Below are 17,749 nucleotides of genomic sequence, written 5' to 3'. Positions count from 1 at the left end.
CTACATTACACTTCCTTCTTTCAGCTTAAGCCTCCAGGGCTCAGGCTTGAGCATGTTCAGTTAGCTCCTCTCCCCCTCCTTCCTCCTCTCAAATCAGTAATCTGAATCCAGAGCTATGAGCAAGCAGGGAGAGACTCAGGCAGGAAGTGATGTCACACCAAGCTAATATGGCAGCTGATATCCTAAAGAAACAGAGAGAGCTTCTAGAGCTGTTTGCTTCTAGAGCTGTTTACTCAGGTATGGTAAAGCATTCTGCAGAATAAATATAGTGTTAAAGCACAGTTGTGAATAATCTATTGGCAATAAACTTCCTCAGTAGCTTTCCTTCTCCTTTCAATTATACCCTGATTCAGCAGAAAGGCCTCAAAAGATGTTGTACATCATCCAGTGCACCTGAGAGATCTGCAGGACACATCTTCTCCCACCCTATAATTAGAGGGATTAAAATATATTTAACCAATTCTTCTAAGGGACTTGCTATTGAGTCCTCAACAACCCTGCTACTTTTCCTGTGGAATGAGTAGAAAAAGATAGTGTTGTTAAAGACTGCACTTGTTAAGGTTCCCCATGATCCCTCTTAGCCAGACAAATTAAACCCCCTTCCTGTTGGTTGTGTCAGTGCACTGTGACAAGTGGCATTGCATTTCTTTACATATCATTGATATGGCTGACTAATTTGATTCAACCAGTCAGATCAATGAAATGCAAATTAGCTTTTTAATGAAGGAGCATGCACAATAGAACTTGGTGCCTGTACTTTCTACTGTCACGGTAGTGTCTAAAGACACAGGCAGGGAGATGGCATCACTAGCATTGGAATGCTTTTATACATTTGTGTATAGAACTGACAATTTGCAAATAAACATGCATTACGCACAACTCTCTCTACCAGGTGGGCCCTTGATGGGAGGATGAGTTTTTACACTTACTTTTTACATCTTCAATAACTTGGGCTCTAATAGTTTTTAAAAACACAGGTAACTTCTTACTACTGATAAACTTTTTAATTCATGATAGTACAAAGTAAATTGACTTCATAGAGTCACTTGATATATAATCAGGGTCGGACTGGGTCGGCGGGATGGAAGTGTGCACCATTCACGCCATAGGAAGAAGCATTGCTGAAAGGAGAGGACTAGGGCTGCGGCGTCCCTGCCAGCCCCTAGTCCCCACTAGACCACCAGGGTAAGTCTTAACATTACCCCCCCCTCTAGAGGGGGCCACCAGACCCCTAGGCTTATCAGAAAGGGGTAACGTTCAGTAAAATCTGCATCTTAGTGAATATGCGGAGTAACATTCATTAGCCTGTGATAGGGTGCAAATGAGTGCTAGCCTCTGTCACTTTTGCTAGCAAAGTTACACCTGCGCCCCTTATTAAATCAGCGAAGTGCCTGAAATTGGTAACGTTGGCGAATTGTCGCCAGTGTTAGTCACTTCGCCCTTTAGTAAATCTGCCGTTGTGGAGCCTTAAAATGAAGAAGTAACACATACTGTAAGTTTCAATTTCATTATCTGATTTTCACATGCTGAGTATGTGTTCCATTGTGTGTTCCTTTCCCAGACAATTCACAAATTGATATTTCTAAGCAATGAATGGGTTGATGCAACCCTGTTGTGGGTTGTAACCAAACCATACCTAGATATGTTTAACATATGGCCCACCCTGGAACATTCAACCTTTTTGCCACCCCATCATCTCGCCGTATAGATCGATAAACTTTAGTATGTTTGGGTCATAAAAGTGGGTGCACTGTTCAGGTCAGTCCAGATCTGCATTGTAAAAGTAGTTCACGTTTCTACCTGCACTCATGTCCATTCACTTCAACATCCTCTGTGCTCTCTGGAAGTAAGGGAACTGCACCTCCCAAATATGTAAACTGCAACATTATTCTCCAGGGCACTTGGGTTCCATAAAAAGTTATCTTTATGTATCTATTAAAAACTTCCAATTCTGATGTTGGTTCTAAAGACTTAATTAGCATTGACTCTAACCTGTTTAGGTTTGAGTTCAATTGGTTCTAATTAGACATTTACGCATATGTCGTTGAAGGTACGCATGAAAATCCGCGTTTATTGCATCAACTCTATCAATTGCACCAACTTGGTGATTTATACGCATGTTCATCCGCATAATCGGATTTAACACGTAAATTACCGCATACGCACTGCGTATTAAAACTAAGTTAAATTCCGCAAGAGAAATAAAAGAATCAAGAAATTGATATACGAGAATGGAGCAAATGATAAATACCCATGACGCATTAATAACATACTTGTAAAAATAAAATGTTACGCATAATTAATGCGTAACGTGTAAGTTACTTCAACTCACACTCTTTCATTCAACTTAGTATTACGCGTAAGAATACGCAAAGTACGCATTAGATAAGTTTATGTATCTATTATATAATAACCGACATTTCAGAACAGTTGCGTGCCCCTTTCTCAAAGTATACAACATTGAATACATTGTGTACTTTGAGAAAGGGGCACACAGCTGTTCCAAAACATCAGTTGTTTGAAAAAAAGATAACTTATTAAGAAGCTCTAGTAATCTGAGGAATTGTGTAGCTGTTTTATATTGAGTTGATATGTTCTTCACTAATATGTCTGCAGCACTCCAAATGAGCATTTGAGCAAATGTATATTGCCACTTGTTGTCAAATCATTTTGTGTCCACATACAATATATACAAGAACAGTTTCTATTGTACATTAGTGCAGAAAAAACAGTAACAATCTAAAGTGCTTTATATGTGCAGTTATGCTATCGTCCAGTATAAATACAGTCAGCTTCTTTAGATATGTAGATAGTCATAAAATGGGTCAGATGATGTTACTGATGTCAGAAAGAAGACATCTATTCTTGAAACCTTCTTTAAATAGAAAACTCATTAAACTAATAAGAAATTACTAATTCTAATGAGTACACCAATTAAAACTTTTTTTTCCCAGTACAATTTAAAACAAGATTTACTTGGCCTATATTGGTACTTTATATTAGAAACATCAAGTAAATTAATTTGAAAGTTCTAACATAGGAAGAGAATGTATAATTTTTTTTAGAAAATATGAATTGGTTCATCTTAACTGCTTATGAGCTGTGCCTTATTTCCCTTTAGTTATTGAGAAAAGCTGGACCTAAAGAAGCTAAAATAAATAACAGTGATGTGTTCATGATCTGATTTACTGGTACTCTGCAAACTAAGTGCCTATGTGTCTGGCATTTTAAATTGATCAGAAGTCCTGCCAACAGTGGCTGTTTTTCTAATAATGAAGTTTCATTTTTCACTTTCTTATGTTCTAAAGCAGCTGGGGGGGGGGTCAGCAACTCTGTAACTATTCTACTTGATACATTTAGTTGATACATTTCTTATCTCTGGCCCTGCTGAGCAGAATCCCTGAGTTTCATTAAAGTCATCTGTTAGAATTGATACAATAGTTGCTAATATTCCAAAGATACTGCTGAGAAATGTATCAACTAATGCAGCAAATTGTAACAGTTCAGAATCTGCACCTGAATTACTGAGCTGCCAGACTAAAACATTAGAGACAGGAACATTGAACTTGGAAAAAATAAAGGATGGAAACAACTGAAAAAAGTCTTTCTGGTGAACAATCTGAAAAGAGCTCAACTAAAAATAGTGTTTGGAAGGTGTTTGGGTAGTGCCTAAAAGCTTCATAAATGTTTGGTCAAAGGGCTCCAGCATGCAGAGCAAACCTGCACCCTCCCTGCCCCCCCCCCTTCGCTTGCGCTGCAGCAGGTTGGTGTGCACATTTTAAGACACGAAAGTGCCTGCTAAGGGAGGATTTATGCACAGCAGAACTTGTGGTGTCTCTATTGTTACGCCACTGGGGTGATATAATGAAGAGTCTTACATTTTCCCACAGCTATTAATCCATAGCACTCAATCAGATATTTGCTTTCAAGCAGCTAAACGGTAATTGCAGGTTGGTTGATATGGGTTACTACAGGTAACAAACTTACGTTACCCCTTTAATCTCACACTATCATACACAGTAGTACATAGATCTTATCCATAAGCCACACCCAGTAAAATTCACACAATTTACTCCAAATCCCACCCCCTAAGCACAACATTTCTTTGGGATCTGCAAATTAAAACCTACCTAAATAGAGATAGCTGGGAGGAACTTTAACTATTAGGCCAATGCCTCCTGAAAAACGCATGCCGAGAATCAGCTCTTCACCTTGCCTGCCCCCAACCATTGCATTGGCTCAGGTACAGGCACATGTGGTGGATTTCCTAGCCAAGATGCAAAGCTGACGCAATGGTTCCAGTTGCAGTGGAGGAGGAACTGAATTGTTGGTTCCTATACCAGGGGACATAACCCCAATTTAGCCATTAAATAAACAAGACATTTTGTAATAAAATATTAAACATTCACATATTTTCACTGGATTAGACTTCCATACTTTGTTACTTTTAACTGTTTTTTTCATCACCAGAGAGTACTATGCTGTGGCTTACGTTAAAACGGCTCATCTTTGCTATTAACTACCATTGTCTTGGGTATTTCCAAATACATTTATGTTAGTTTCTTTCCTAATTTTGAAATTATTTCACTGTTCTTTCCTTTGGGACTGACTAAATTGAAAATGTAATTTACTGTTGAACACATTTTGCACATAATAATTTGTTTTCATAGTTCACTGAAAAAGCTACGGGGGTTCATATAAATGTGAGCCCCAGAAGTAAAAACATATAATATATGGAGGTTTTTCCAATGTAACAAAAGAAACACGTTGCCTTTTTTAGCTATATATATATATATATATATATATATATATATATATATATATATATATATATATATATATATATATATATATATATATATATATATATATATATATATATATATATATATATATATATATATATATATATATTATATGCAAGTGTTGGTGCCAATTGTATTGCTATGAGGAGTGTGGTGTAATTTTGAAAATATTTTTTGAAATAATGTTACAAAACTGTATAGTGATTAGTGAGTGAGATGTTATGTGAATTTTTAACCACAGCGAAAGCAGTATTTTCTATTTGTATTTGCTGTATGGTTTTGCAGTGTAGGTGAATCCTTTTCCTTAGCACTGTATTTTGCCTGTGACTGTGCATTATTAGGTCACAGTGCTGAATTCACAGTCTGTACATTCCCCAGGTTTTCCCTGACTGAGAGTTTTAGCCTCTGCAACTGTTTCAATTTGGCTAGCAACTGCAATAGCCTTTGCAAGGGTTAAATCCTGCTCTAGGAGCAGTCTCTCTCTAATGCGAGGTGAGTTTGTTTTTTCCACTATTTGTCTCTTAGCATTTCATCTGTTAGATTCCCAAACTCACAGGTAACAACCAGCTCTCTCAAAGCTGCTACAAATTGTTCTGTGGATTCGCCATTACGTTGTCCATGTTGGCGGAATTTATGTTTTTCAGCAACCACATTTACTCTTGGCACGAAAAAGTTCTTTATAGCAGTAAGTGCAGTTTCATAAGTATCATCAGCTAATGGTAATGTATAGAATATACGCTGTCCCTCTGCTCCCAGGCAGTGAATAAGTAAAGCACACTTTCTAGCAGCAAAAATCTCCCCTTGGTCAGCAGAAATAATGTAATTTTCAAACATATGGATCCAAGTAGTAAAAGCAGGGGCGCTTCGCCAATGAGGCGAGTTGAGGCTGTCGTCTCAGGCGGCAGTGCCCCACTAGGTACCAGGGGCAGCAAAAATGTCACTCTTTCCGAATTTCCGGCTCTTTTAGCACATAGAGTGCAGTTAGGCTCTCTGCGCTAGCGTACTGGCCCTCTCTGCTGCCCTCGTGGACCCCCTCAGGCGCAAAAAGGTAAGCGCACGGGGGAGGGATGGTGGTGGCAACTGCTGCTGCCTCAGGCGGTGGAGGGGCCAGGATTGCCTCTGAGTAAAAGGTATGATAGGCTCACCAGAGTTTGGAAGAAAAGGTGCAGGCTGCTGCAGAGGTAGAAGAGCCATCTCGTCGTCAATTTGTTATGTTTTGGTAGCCGAAGATGAGTATAACAGTGCTTTATGAACAGAGACTCATGCAGCCATTATACAACAGTAACTTTCACTTTTAGGCTGTCAGGAAGTATGCACAGTATAATTCTGGGCACAGTGACATCTACAGGCCATTTGTATAAACACCACAAGAGGTCAGAATGAACAGGCAGACAATGGTCAGATAGGAGAGTTCAGAATAAACAAGCAGACTAGGGTCAGGGTACAGAGTTCAGAACAGTCAGGCAACAGGCAAGGTCAAAAAAAGTAAGTAAGTCAAAAAAAGGAAAATCAAAACAGGATTCACCTAGAATAAGCACCAAGGAACTACAAAATAGAACCTAACACCAGGAAATGAGTTTTCATTCAAAGCCCCTTTAAATACTTTGAAAGTCATGACGTGAGCGCCACACGCAATAGGGAAAACTGGAGGAGGAAGGATGCACATGGTGGGTGTCCCCGCCGACCACTAGGGATAGCCACTGGACCACCAGGGTAACTATTGTAATTACAAGATGTTAATATAAGCTCCAGAATACTAAATGTAGTATGAACTTTTTTGGCCCAGGTGCAGGCACATACGAGTATGCATTTTGGTGCTGAAAACTGCAGTCACATCAGAAATCTGATAGGGGCTGATTCTCAGTCTGCAGTCTAAATGAAATGTGCTCCAGCAGCTTATCGTTGAGAAACATATATTACCTTGGATAAATTCTTGCGTTACTTAAATCAGGAGCACACAGTCATGGTGCATATGAAAGCTGCATACTGCTCATAATAAGATACCAGGGTAGATCACCATATTTCAGTTGACTTTTGAGAAAACATTTATAGACCCTATTAAAAAAATAAAAACAAAATGCCACAACCAAACAATTAAATAATGTATTCAGAAATACTTCATACCTAGTTCAGGAAAACACACGACTATAGGAAAAAAAACCCACAATTACTCTTATCAAGTAAACTGGTCATACATGAGCAGATTTAAGCTGCCGATTTGGGTCCTTTAGACTGATTCGGCAGCTTATCTGCACGTGTATGGGGCCCTCCAAAAGGCCTCCCTGATCAATATCTGGCCAAAAATCTTCCAGATGTCGATCGGGAAGGCTTGATTTTTCTGTCAAATCGAGGACCACATCAGCTCATTGATGTGGTCCTTGCTCTAACTTTACATACCCTTTCATTGACCCTATGGTCAAACGATCACATTACCACGATATTGCCCACCCAGAGTGGGCCTGTTGGTGGGAAGATTTTCTCATTGGCGACCTAGCCAAACAAGCAAATCTTACAGTGTATGGCCACCTTTAGGGTGAAGAAAAAGGCTTAATCACAGGTGATGCATACTATTCTACTACACTAGTTAGTGTCTTGCTCCATCTTGTTTCCTGCCTCTGAGATTCTAGCTGCAGTCCAGGCCTGTGCATATACAGTAGAGAAAAGGTTTGGTTTTGGTTTCGTTCTATTTGTACTCTACTGCACATACACAGCTCAGACTAGCTGCAAGATTGCTAGAATAGCAAATGAGTGTTAGCCCATGGTATAAAGTTAGTAATTGTAATCACTGAGGTTACCTAACAAATTGGCACACCCCAATGATAAAGTGTTTCATCCATCTTAAAAACAACTATAGACACTATTTTTCTGTTACATTTACAGAACTGTTGTCACACTTTTACATTTAAATAGCTTCCTACAATGAATGGTTAGTACAAAACTGTCAGTATTTCATGACAAACACACATACACAACCCCCCTGACAATCACAATGCAGATTGTTAAATCTTTAATAACTTTTAAAAGCCTTGTATTAAAAACAGGAACATTTCTTTAGAAAAGTAGACAAACAGAACAGAATTGTGTACAAAATTTAAGGACACAATAAATAAGCAGCTATGCATAAGTATTATATATTATTAATCCCTATATATATTGTTTTCTGTGTTTACAGATAGAAAATCTACACATCTATAAGGCTTGGAAAAAGGATAACTATGGGACTAAAGATAATTTTATGGATTGGACCCATGTTTTATCCAAAGAGAAGACAAAAATTACACTTACAATTCATTGCAAAAGTCATTCTCAGTTTTTGTCAAGCATTCTGATGTAAAAAAACAACAGGCTCTTTAGCTGAACATTTACGATGGTATTATTTGCTGCAAAACAAACTTTATTGCTACATCCTCTAAATACCAGAATGCAATGTATTTCTTTGCAGAGCCCCCTAAAGATAATGTAGTGAGTTCTCGGCATGGAAAGACTGTGCAGCATTATTTGTTAATAGAAAACATCTGGAAATGAAGCAAAACCTAAAAAAACACACACAGCCAAGAATAATCCTTAGTCGATTTCCTGAGGCACTGAAATGTCTAAACATTTAAAAAGCAACATCAGCAGTCAAATGCATATATGTATAAAAAAACAACTTACTCCCAGAGAGGAATCTCACACAATCCTTTCTTCGTGGTGTGCCTACAGATTGAGACAGCTTTTTCTCAACACTAAAGATTCCTTTCACGCATTTTCACAATGAATGAGAAAAACTCAATAGGACCCAGCAAATAAGGAGGGGGAGAAAAATAAAGCTGGAGTTGAAAGAACAAGTCAGGAAAGAAACTCAATCAAGAGTAGGAGGTCTTTCTCTTCCTCTTCTAATTTCAGTACCTTCAAAGGGCACATATCTCTAGGTTGCATAGATTAAATGTAATTTCAAGCCTTGAGTTAAACAGCCTTCAAAGAATTATCAAAACACAAAGTGCTAAATGGTGTCTTTATTTTATTTATATTTACAAAAATTTAATGTAGCTACTGTTGCATAGTTCTTGTCCTCTTAGGTTATTTTTCTTCTAAAAGAAAAAATATACTTTTTATAATCATTTGGTGTCTTTTATATACATAAATCATTTTCTGTACTAAATATATTGTTTGCATAAAACATTTGTTTTCTTTGCCATGTCAGTCAATCTATATATATATCCTGTGGCACATGGGTTGGTTTGATTACTACTATTACCAGGATGATCATTACTATAGGATTGGCTAGTGTATGTTCCTTAGTTTATAAGTTTTTAGTTTTTGTATTCCAAAAAATATATTTTTCCATGATTTTCCAGTGATCACTTGGCCAGCTACCATAATAGCAGTAAACTGGGTTGAATTTAACTCATCAGATTTTTTTTTACATAATAGCACATACTAGGAGGATGTCTAGGAACCAAAAAGTCAGAATACTATGTTATACATTTGTATAACAAAAAAAGCAATCCCTCCATACTTGGAACTTAGTTCTAATTTCTCCAGACCCTGCTTATCCACATCGGTGGTGACGTGGCGGATTTTTCGCCGGTGAATTGTCGATAAACGACTCAAAAACCAGGAATGCTAGAAAATTCAAACCAATTTCAAATTGTCTCAAAATATCACATCATACTAAAAATGTACTTCAAATGTTTAATTTAAAGGTGAACAACCCCTTTAAAATATGAAAGTGTATAGTAAACTTTTCTTGGCAACATTATTCAGAAACTTGCCAAATTCTCTCCATTTACTGAATAACAAATTGTAAACTGAAATTTTGTTATCTGTAACATTTCTGAACACTGAAATAAAATTAGTTTGGTTTTGGCAGGGTACTGAACTTTAGAGAATGAAGAAGTAAAAGCCATGCCCTGAAGCTGTTACATAGAAAACTAAGTAATAAAGTCAGGAAGTATTGCTTTACTGAAATGAAAGTGGGGGGGGGGACGGAATTCAAATTTAGCAGAAATAATAGCAGCTAAAACCAAGAGAATTTATAAAATATGTAACCAATAGAAATGTAATTAAAGAATGTGCATTGGTGCTTACCCAAACGGTTCTTAGTGTGCTGTTTGTATAGCAAATGAAAAACTGCTGATAGTGATTGTTGTATGCAGTATCTGCAGGATTTATTGAATAGAGTGGACGTTGCTGAACTTGCACACTGTTTATTGAGTATAATAAATTAACTGCTAATACAATAAACTGCTCTTAAATACATATCAGGTTATACTGACCATGACTGTCTTTTTGGAAACTTACAGTAAACAGGAATACATATATACCACATTCTACTCTACATTTTAGAGTCATTTAATGCTTATGTTTTTGCTGTGTGTAGAATTTATATGTAGGTATTGCTTCTTGTAAATGTCAATGAGTTGTTTGGTAAGTATGATGTTTTCATAAATGGAGATGTCCAAAGTGATCAAGGGCCTTATTTATCAAAATCTGAATTATATTTATTTAAATAAAAAAAGTCAGACTAAACTACGAACCACTAATGGACCTTATTTATTATTAAAAAAGCACAATTTAATAGGATCAGGGCCAAACTCGATAAAATAGAGTGTATCCTGAATCATATGATTGTTTTCTGTTTTTTTCCCAAAACAACTGATTTTTTCAGATTTTTGCCTGAAAAGTCTGATATAGTCGGATTTTCAGGTTAATTCCAGCCCAGACTACAGAAACTTCCAAATAGGATAGGAACCTCTCCCATTGACTTATATACAACCTAGGCAAGTCTGAGATGCCGGATTTTTGGATTTGGACTTTTTACATCCTCTGGGTACAATAAATCTAAAAAAAAAAAAAAAATTCCCACAAAAAAAAACGATTTTATAGTAAACAAAAACTCAAAATGTTTGCGTTTTTGGTATTCGGACTTTAATAAATAACCCCAAAATGTTTACTATTAGACTCCAGCACTCTAAATGTAATTTCCTTACTAATTTCCCTTCCAAGAGAGATGTACCCCTGATACTGATCTGGACAAGTGGACAAATTACAACAGAGCTTTTCATAATGCCTCTTTGTTTAAACACTTTTACTACTTGAAAGGCAATATTTGGAAGTATTAGTGTTGGATCGGTCTGTCGCTTGCTTAACAGCCTTAAATTCTGATTGTTAGGACTGCAGAAATGATGGAACCTAGGACAGCTTTAACTGCAACTTTTCATACGTCAACCTCTACCAAGTCCCCCCTGATATTATCTACTCTCTGCCTAATCCAGTGCTGTGAGATAATCCAACTGGATGTCAATCATAAAATCTCCTGTGCTTTTCAGTCATAAAATTTTACTCACAGCAGCAAAGCAGCAGTTTAATATAATATAATAAATGTACCAGATGCAAAAGTTTTAGATTAAGTAAAATACCAGATCCTCCATAAAAGTGGCAGATCCCAATTTATACTCTAATTTGCCCTAAATTGTCTACACCCAGATTACATAATCAGTGAATAAAAATTTGTCATGTTCATTTGTTTACAGCATTAAGGTCACCCTTTAAGGGATATGCTTTGCTACTGCTACTTTTATTACCCTTTTATTCCCATTTAATGGCAACTTCAGCAGGCTTACAAGAATGTTCTGTATCTGTCTTCTTAACATTTGTGTTACATTCATTTTCAGATTGAAAATACAATACAAAGCCATGTATGTTTATCTAGAACCATCATAACTGCTATAATTGTTCAGAAAAGCAATTATATCAATTTGTGTCACACTGAAGTAATTTTGAACTAATTCAGCTGTCAACGCAAAATAGCTGAATGCTTCAGAAAACCAATGGACTGAGGGTCTGAGTAATTAGTTAAAGCACTGTAAAATTAGATAGTGTACAGAGGTAAAAACTATTAGCCGAATTTTGTACAAAGGGAATTAATATACAAAGTAGAGCAAGTAAGTGATAACAGTTGTTCAATTTATATGACCCTCTGTGATTACTTCCTTTTTCCTTGTAATTTGGAAGCGGTTCAAGTTGTAGTGATCACATAGCACAGATAAGCACTCAGTATTAGTTTAGAGAACGTTTAACTGGAGCCAGGAGGATAAAACATGACAGCTTCTCTTCTGAATTTGTTTATACGGAGGAAGTCTTTGGGACATTTTTTGCAATGATCTACAGCTATCTCCATTAAAGGGATACTGTCATGGGAAAAATTTTTTTTTCAAAATGAATCAGTTAATAGTGCTGCTCCAGCAGAATTCTGCACTGAAATCCATTTCTCAAAAGATCAAACAGATTTTTTTATATTCAATTTTGAAATCTGACATGGGGCTAGACATTTTGTCAATTTCCCAGCTGCCCCTGGTCATGTGACTTGTGCCTGCACTTTAGGAGAGAAATGCTTTCTGGCAGGCTGCTGTTTTTCCTTCTCAATGTAACTGAATGTGTCTCAGTGGGACATGGGTTTTTACTATTGATTGCTGTTCTTAGATCTACCAGGCAGCTGTTATCTTGTGTTAGGGAGCTGCTATCTGGTTACCTTCCCATTGTTCTTTTGTTTGGCTGCTGAGGGGGAAAAGGGAGGGGGTGATCACTCCAACTTGCAGTACAGCAGTAAAGAGTGATTGAAGTTTATCAGAGCACAAGTCACATGACTTGGGGCAGCTGGGAAATTGACAATATGTCTAGCCCCATGTCAGATTTCAAAACTGAATATAAAAAAATCTGTTTGCTCTTTTGAGAAATGGATTTCAGTGCAGAATTCTGTTGGAGCAGCACTATTAACTGATTCATTTTGAATTTTTTTTTTTTCCCATGACAGTATCCCTTTAAGTAAGCAACCACAAACAATAGAGAAATTCTATTTAATGTAATATGTTTGATATTACCATTTCTCGTCCACCCCACCAACCTTTTAAGAAAACAGTAAAAAAAACTTAAAGCTTAACTAAAGAAGTAGGCCAGAAATGTTGTACATTATGTTTTGGGCTTCTATGCCAGATCTGTGCCTCCAAAAATGCTGCAATAGCTCCCTATCTTCTTTTCTGCTGATTCACTGCACATGATCTATGCTGCTGTCACTCACTGAGTTTAGGGGCCGATGCACAAGATACTAAATATATATAATAGAATTGTCACAATATGTGGCCAAGTCTGATTAGTAATGAATTATTAGTACATGTCAGCTCTGAAACCACTGTGAAAATAAGCTGTGGGATTTCAAGGAGTTGATTTCTCATCCCTTAAACTAAGAGAAAGATGACTGAGAACCTGCTGCTGTAATAAAGACCCCCTATCAAACACATGACATTTGATAGTTTTATATGTGGTTGGATAATGGATTCCTGAGCAGGGCTTAATTACTCCTCCCTAATATCTTACCTTTGAGATAGGGACCAAAAGGGGTATTTATTACTTACCAACTATAGTACATATATGGTTATGTGCATTATTAATTTGCAATCTTCAGACTGTTGAGGTGCAAGCCCCCTTTGGCATCACCCATAACTTATAACAGTTACAAGAATGCGGTTTCCAGAAATGTCCAGGTAAAAAAAGCTTCATGATAAATTATATTGATCCTGGTACTGGTCAGTGGGTCAATCCCAAAGTTTTATAAACACTGCCACAGAAGGTAAACAATGACTGCTATGTTGTCTGTGTCTCTGATTTGGAGATTTCTCACAGGGGACATTGGAGGAAGGTACAGAAGGACCTCAGGATGAGTTTTTAATCTGTTGAAGATTAAAGCTATAAATGAGCACTGGCGTGCATAAATGTGAGCCTCTAGTAAGGAATATGCTGTATGTGGACAATGTTCTCTTGTAACTTCTAAGACTATTGCTACTGTACTGTACTGTACTGTAAATAGTAAAGTATAAAAGTATTGTAAAAATGAATTCAATTCAATAAATTGAATGTGTTGTAATACTATGAGTTTGTGCCAGCATGGTTTTATGCATAATAGATCTTGCCAGACTAACTTAATTTCTTTTTATGAGAAGGTAAGTAGAGACCTCGATTCTGGGATGGCAGTGGATGTGATTTACTTAGACTTTGCAAAAGCATTTGATACAGTGCCACACAAAAGGTTGCTGGTTAAATTAAGGAATGTTGGCCTGGAACATAGTATTTGTACCTGGATAGAGAACTGGCTAAAAGATAGACTACAAAGAGTGATGGTAAATGGAACATTTTCTAATTGGACCAGTGTTGTTAGTGGAGTACCGCAGGGCTCTGTACTAGGTCCCTTGCTTTTCAACTTGTTTATTAATGACCTGGAGGTGGGCATTGAAAGTACTGTTTCTATTTTTGCAGATGATACTAAATTGTGCAGAACTATAGGTTCCATGCAGGATGCTGCCACTTTGCAGTGTGATTTGTCTAAATTGGAAAACTGGGCAGCAAACTGGAAAATGAGGTTCAATGTTGATAAATGCAAGGTTATGCACTTTGGCAAAAATAATATAAATGCAAGTTATACACTAAATGGCAGTGTGTTGGGAGTTTCCTTAAATGAGAAGGATCTAGGGGTCTTTGTAGATAACACATTGTCTAATTCTGGGCAGTGTCATTCTGTGGCTACTAAAGCAAATAAATTTCTGTCTTGCATAAAAAAGGGCATAAACGCAAGGGATGAAAACATAATTATGCCTCTTTATAGGTCCCTGGTAAGGCCTCATCTGGAGTATGCAGTGCAGTTTTGGACTCCAGTCCTTAAGAGGGATATAAAAGAGCTGGAGAGAGCGCAGAGACGTGCAACTAAATTAGTTAGAGGGATGGAAGACTTAAATTATGAGGGTAGACTTTCAAGATTGGGGTTGTTTTCTCTGGAAAAAAGGCGCTTGCGAGGGGACATGATTACACTTTACAAGTACATTAGAGGACATTATAGACAAATAGCAGGGGACCTTTTTACCCATAAAGTGGATCACCGTACCAGAGGCCACCCCTTTAGACTAGAAGAAAAGAACTTTCATTTGAAGCAACGTAGGGGGTTCTTCACAGTAAGGACAGTGAGGTTGTGGAATGCACTGCCGGGTGATGTTGTGATGGCTGATTCAGTTAATGCCTTTAAGAATGGCTTGGATGATTTTTTAGACAGACATAATATCAAAGGCTATTGTGATACTAAGCTCTATAGTTAGTATAGGTATATAGAATTTAATTAAAAGTAGGGAGGGGTGTGTATGGATGCTGGGTTTTCATTTGGAGGGGTTGAACTTGATGGACTTTGTCTTTTTTCAACCCAATTTAAATTTAACTATGTAACTATGTATATTTCCTGTTATTAAAATGCTATACTGAAATGCGTATCCATTACCAGCAAAAAAAAAAAAAAAGCTTCATTTTGTTGTTACTATTAGAGTCAAAGTTGCCTATCAATATTTACACAAGGCTCAATTTCATCATAAGTGCCTTGTGGAAAACATACAAGTCCTTGGAAGAAGTCAGGGACTAGTGCCACAAGGCAGCAGCACTAATCACTAAGCCAATGTGTCCAACTACACTAACAGGCAAAGGGCTTTACACAGTTATGAGGGAAAAGTAAACATGTTAAATAAAATAACTGTCATTCTGACTACTTAAAACAGAATGTGTAGTCGATCCACAAATGAATAATAAGGAAAGTGCAAAATATTGGATTAATATGGCATGCTTTCTTCCCGGTGACTCAGGAGCTGAAGTGGCACACATTTTACCACTATATAGCAGAGGCATCACAGGATACTATATGCATGCAGCACTTTGTGTCTTATTCACAATACAAGGTGCCATAAGTGCTAAATATTTTAATGTATGTTATTTTAATTGGAACAATTCTATTACTATTTTAAAGAATACCAATGTGCTCATAAATAGTAATTGAGTCCTGTGGGTTCTGAATCTGAATCTCTAACACACCTCTTCCACCAATCTCCTGTGATGCTTCAGTTTTCTAGATGCCTGGCTAGGAGTTCCCATACATCAGCAAAGTTTGGAACCAGACTCATAGAAACATAGTAAGTTAGGTTCAACCTTTTTTTAACCTGCCTAACTGCTAGTTGATCCAGATGAAGGCAAAAAAACCCATCTAAAGCCTCTCCAATTTAAATCAGAGGGGGAAAAAATCCCTTCATGACTCCAAAATGGCAATTGGACTAGTCAACTTGTACTATGAGCTATCTTCCATAACCCTGTATTACCTCACTTTTTAAAGCTATCTAATGTATTAGCCAGTACAACTGATTCAGGGAGAGAATTCCACATCTTCACAGCTCTCACTGTAAAAACCCCTTCCGAATATTTAGGTGGAACCTCTTTTCTTCTAATCGGAATTTGGTGACTTTCTGTCAGCTGGAAAGACCTACTGGTAAATAAAGCATTAGAGAGATTATTATATGATATCCTTATATATTTATACATAGTTATCATATCACCCCTTAAGCGCCTCTTCTCCAGTGTGCACATCCCCAATTTGGCCAGTCTTTCTTCATAGCTAAGATTTTCCATACCTTTCACAAGCTTAGTTGCCCTTCTCTGTACCCTCTCTAATACAATAATGTCCTGTTTGAGAGATGGAGACCAAAACAACTGTATGGCATATTCTAAATGGGGCCTTACAAGTGCTTAAAAAGTGCAAGAATGACCCCTTCCTGCCATGAATCAATGCCCCTTTTAATACAATTTATTGCACCACAAAGTGACCAGTGTAGCTGCTTTGGGTTAACAATGCCTATGACAGAGACTACACATCTAACAGCACACAGACAGTTGACCAATTCTTGTTGAATGATAAATTGTCTATACAAATGGAAAAATTGCTATACACACAAATTTTCTAGTATTCCAAAAAAGGCAAAATAATTACCCAAGTGTGAAATGTGAAAGCAAGAGGCTGTAAGAAATGACCTACTGCATTTAAACTGAAAAAAACCCCATGTATTAAATGTTGTATTACCAATACAGGAACAAACATTATACAGGGAAGGTAAGAGGGTGTTTAGTCAGGGCATATTATTTTTTAATGGTATTAAAGTATTGTGTTTATATTTAAAATAAAAAATAACTGTCTATGATAATTATTAGTGACCAGCAGAGGGAGTATTTGCCTCAGTTTTCATCTCACAGCCATGTTAGAAAAGTCATGGCAATAATTTCCAAATATGCATACCATATAAATAGAACAAAGAAGAGAATTGGTATGCCATTTTTTTTCCTTTGGTACATTTATTAAAACAATTCTAAACAACAGAGCAAATAATCAAATGATCTATAAGCACAATATTTTGGAAACATTTGGAGAACTCTGTCTTTGTGTAAGTTTAGGGACACGTTTCTGTTTTTGTAACTGTTTAGTCAATGTGTTTTTTAAAGGATTGACTGAACCCAGGATTTGGAATCTGACTGAATTTTAGCCAAAATGGGGGAATGTAATAAAAAAAAACAAAATACATTCGCAAAGAGCATTGTGAACGTTAGTGACGAAGATCTTCATTCTCTGCGACCTTTTTGCACTAATACTTTTAAATGATACCTCATTCATTACACTTAAGCTGGCCATACACGATAAAATCCGCTTGTTTGGCAACATCGTCAAACGAATGGATCTTTCCACGATATGCCCAACAACACAGGGCTATATTCCAAATGTTCGGCCCTAGGGATCGGATTACAACGAGGAGCAATGGGCTTTGATGGGTCGGTCACCTGAAAATTGAATCCTTCCCGATCAATATAGTGGCCAGATATCGATCAAGGAAGACCCGTCAGAAGCCCCCATACACGGGCAGATAAGCTGCTGAATTGTTCTAAAGGACTTATATTGGCAGCTTTAATCTGCCCGTGTATAGCCACCTTAATACCCCTTTGACATATCAGCTATAAAAATCACTGAATGAACATATTTTTCCAAGACCATTCATATGGTTAAATATTAAGTGTTAGTTTCTATGTTTTTGGGAATTTTATTTACCCTTAAGATAAGAAGT

The 17,749-nt window shown here is 37.0% G+C and overlaps 1 protein-coding gene across 2 annotated transcripts in view; it reads right to left on the bottom strand.

Moving 5' to 3' along the window:
• LOC108712232 (PH and SEC7 domain-containing protein 3) overlaps positions 1–8,593 on the bottom strand; it is a 291,364-nt gene extending 282,771 nt beyond the window's left edge. Inside the window, exon 1 of one of the 2 annotated variants that reach the window (XM_041561322.1) lies at positions 8,460–8,593. The gene's annotated coding sequence lies outside the window, so the exon portion shown is untranslated. The remainder of the gene's footprint in view (positions 1–8,459) is intronic. The other variant, XM_018254300.2, reaches the window with a different exon arrangement.
• Positions 8,594–17,749: the final 9,156 nt, after the last annotated feature.

This window comes from Xenopus laevis, chromosome 1L (genome assembly GCF_017654675.1).
Source record: "Xenopus laevis strain J_2021 chromosome 1L, Xenopus_laevis_v10.1, whole genome shotgun sequence".
NCBI classification, from domain to species: Eukaryota; Metazoa; Chordata; class Amphibia; order Anura; family Pipidae; genus Xenopus; species Xenopus laevis.
This window is presented reverse-complemented; position numbering and strand designations above follow the sequence as displayed.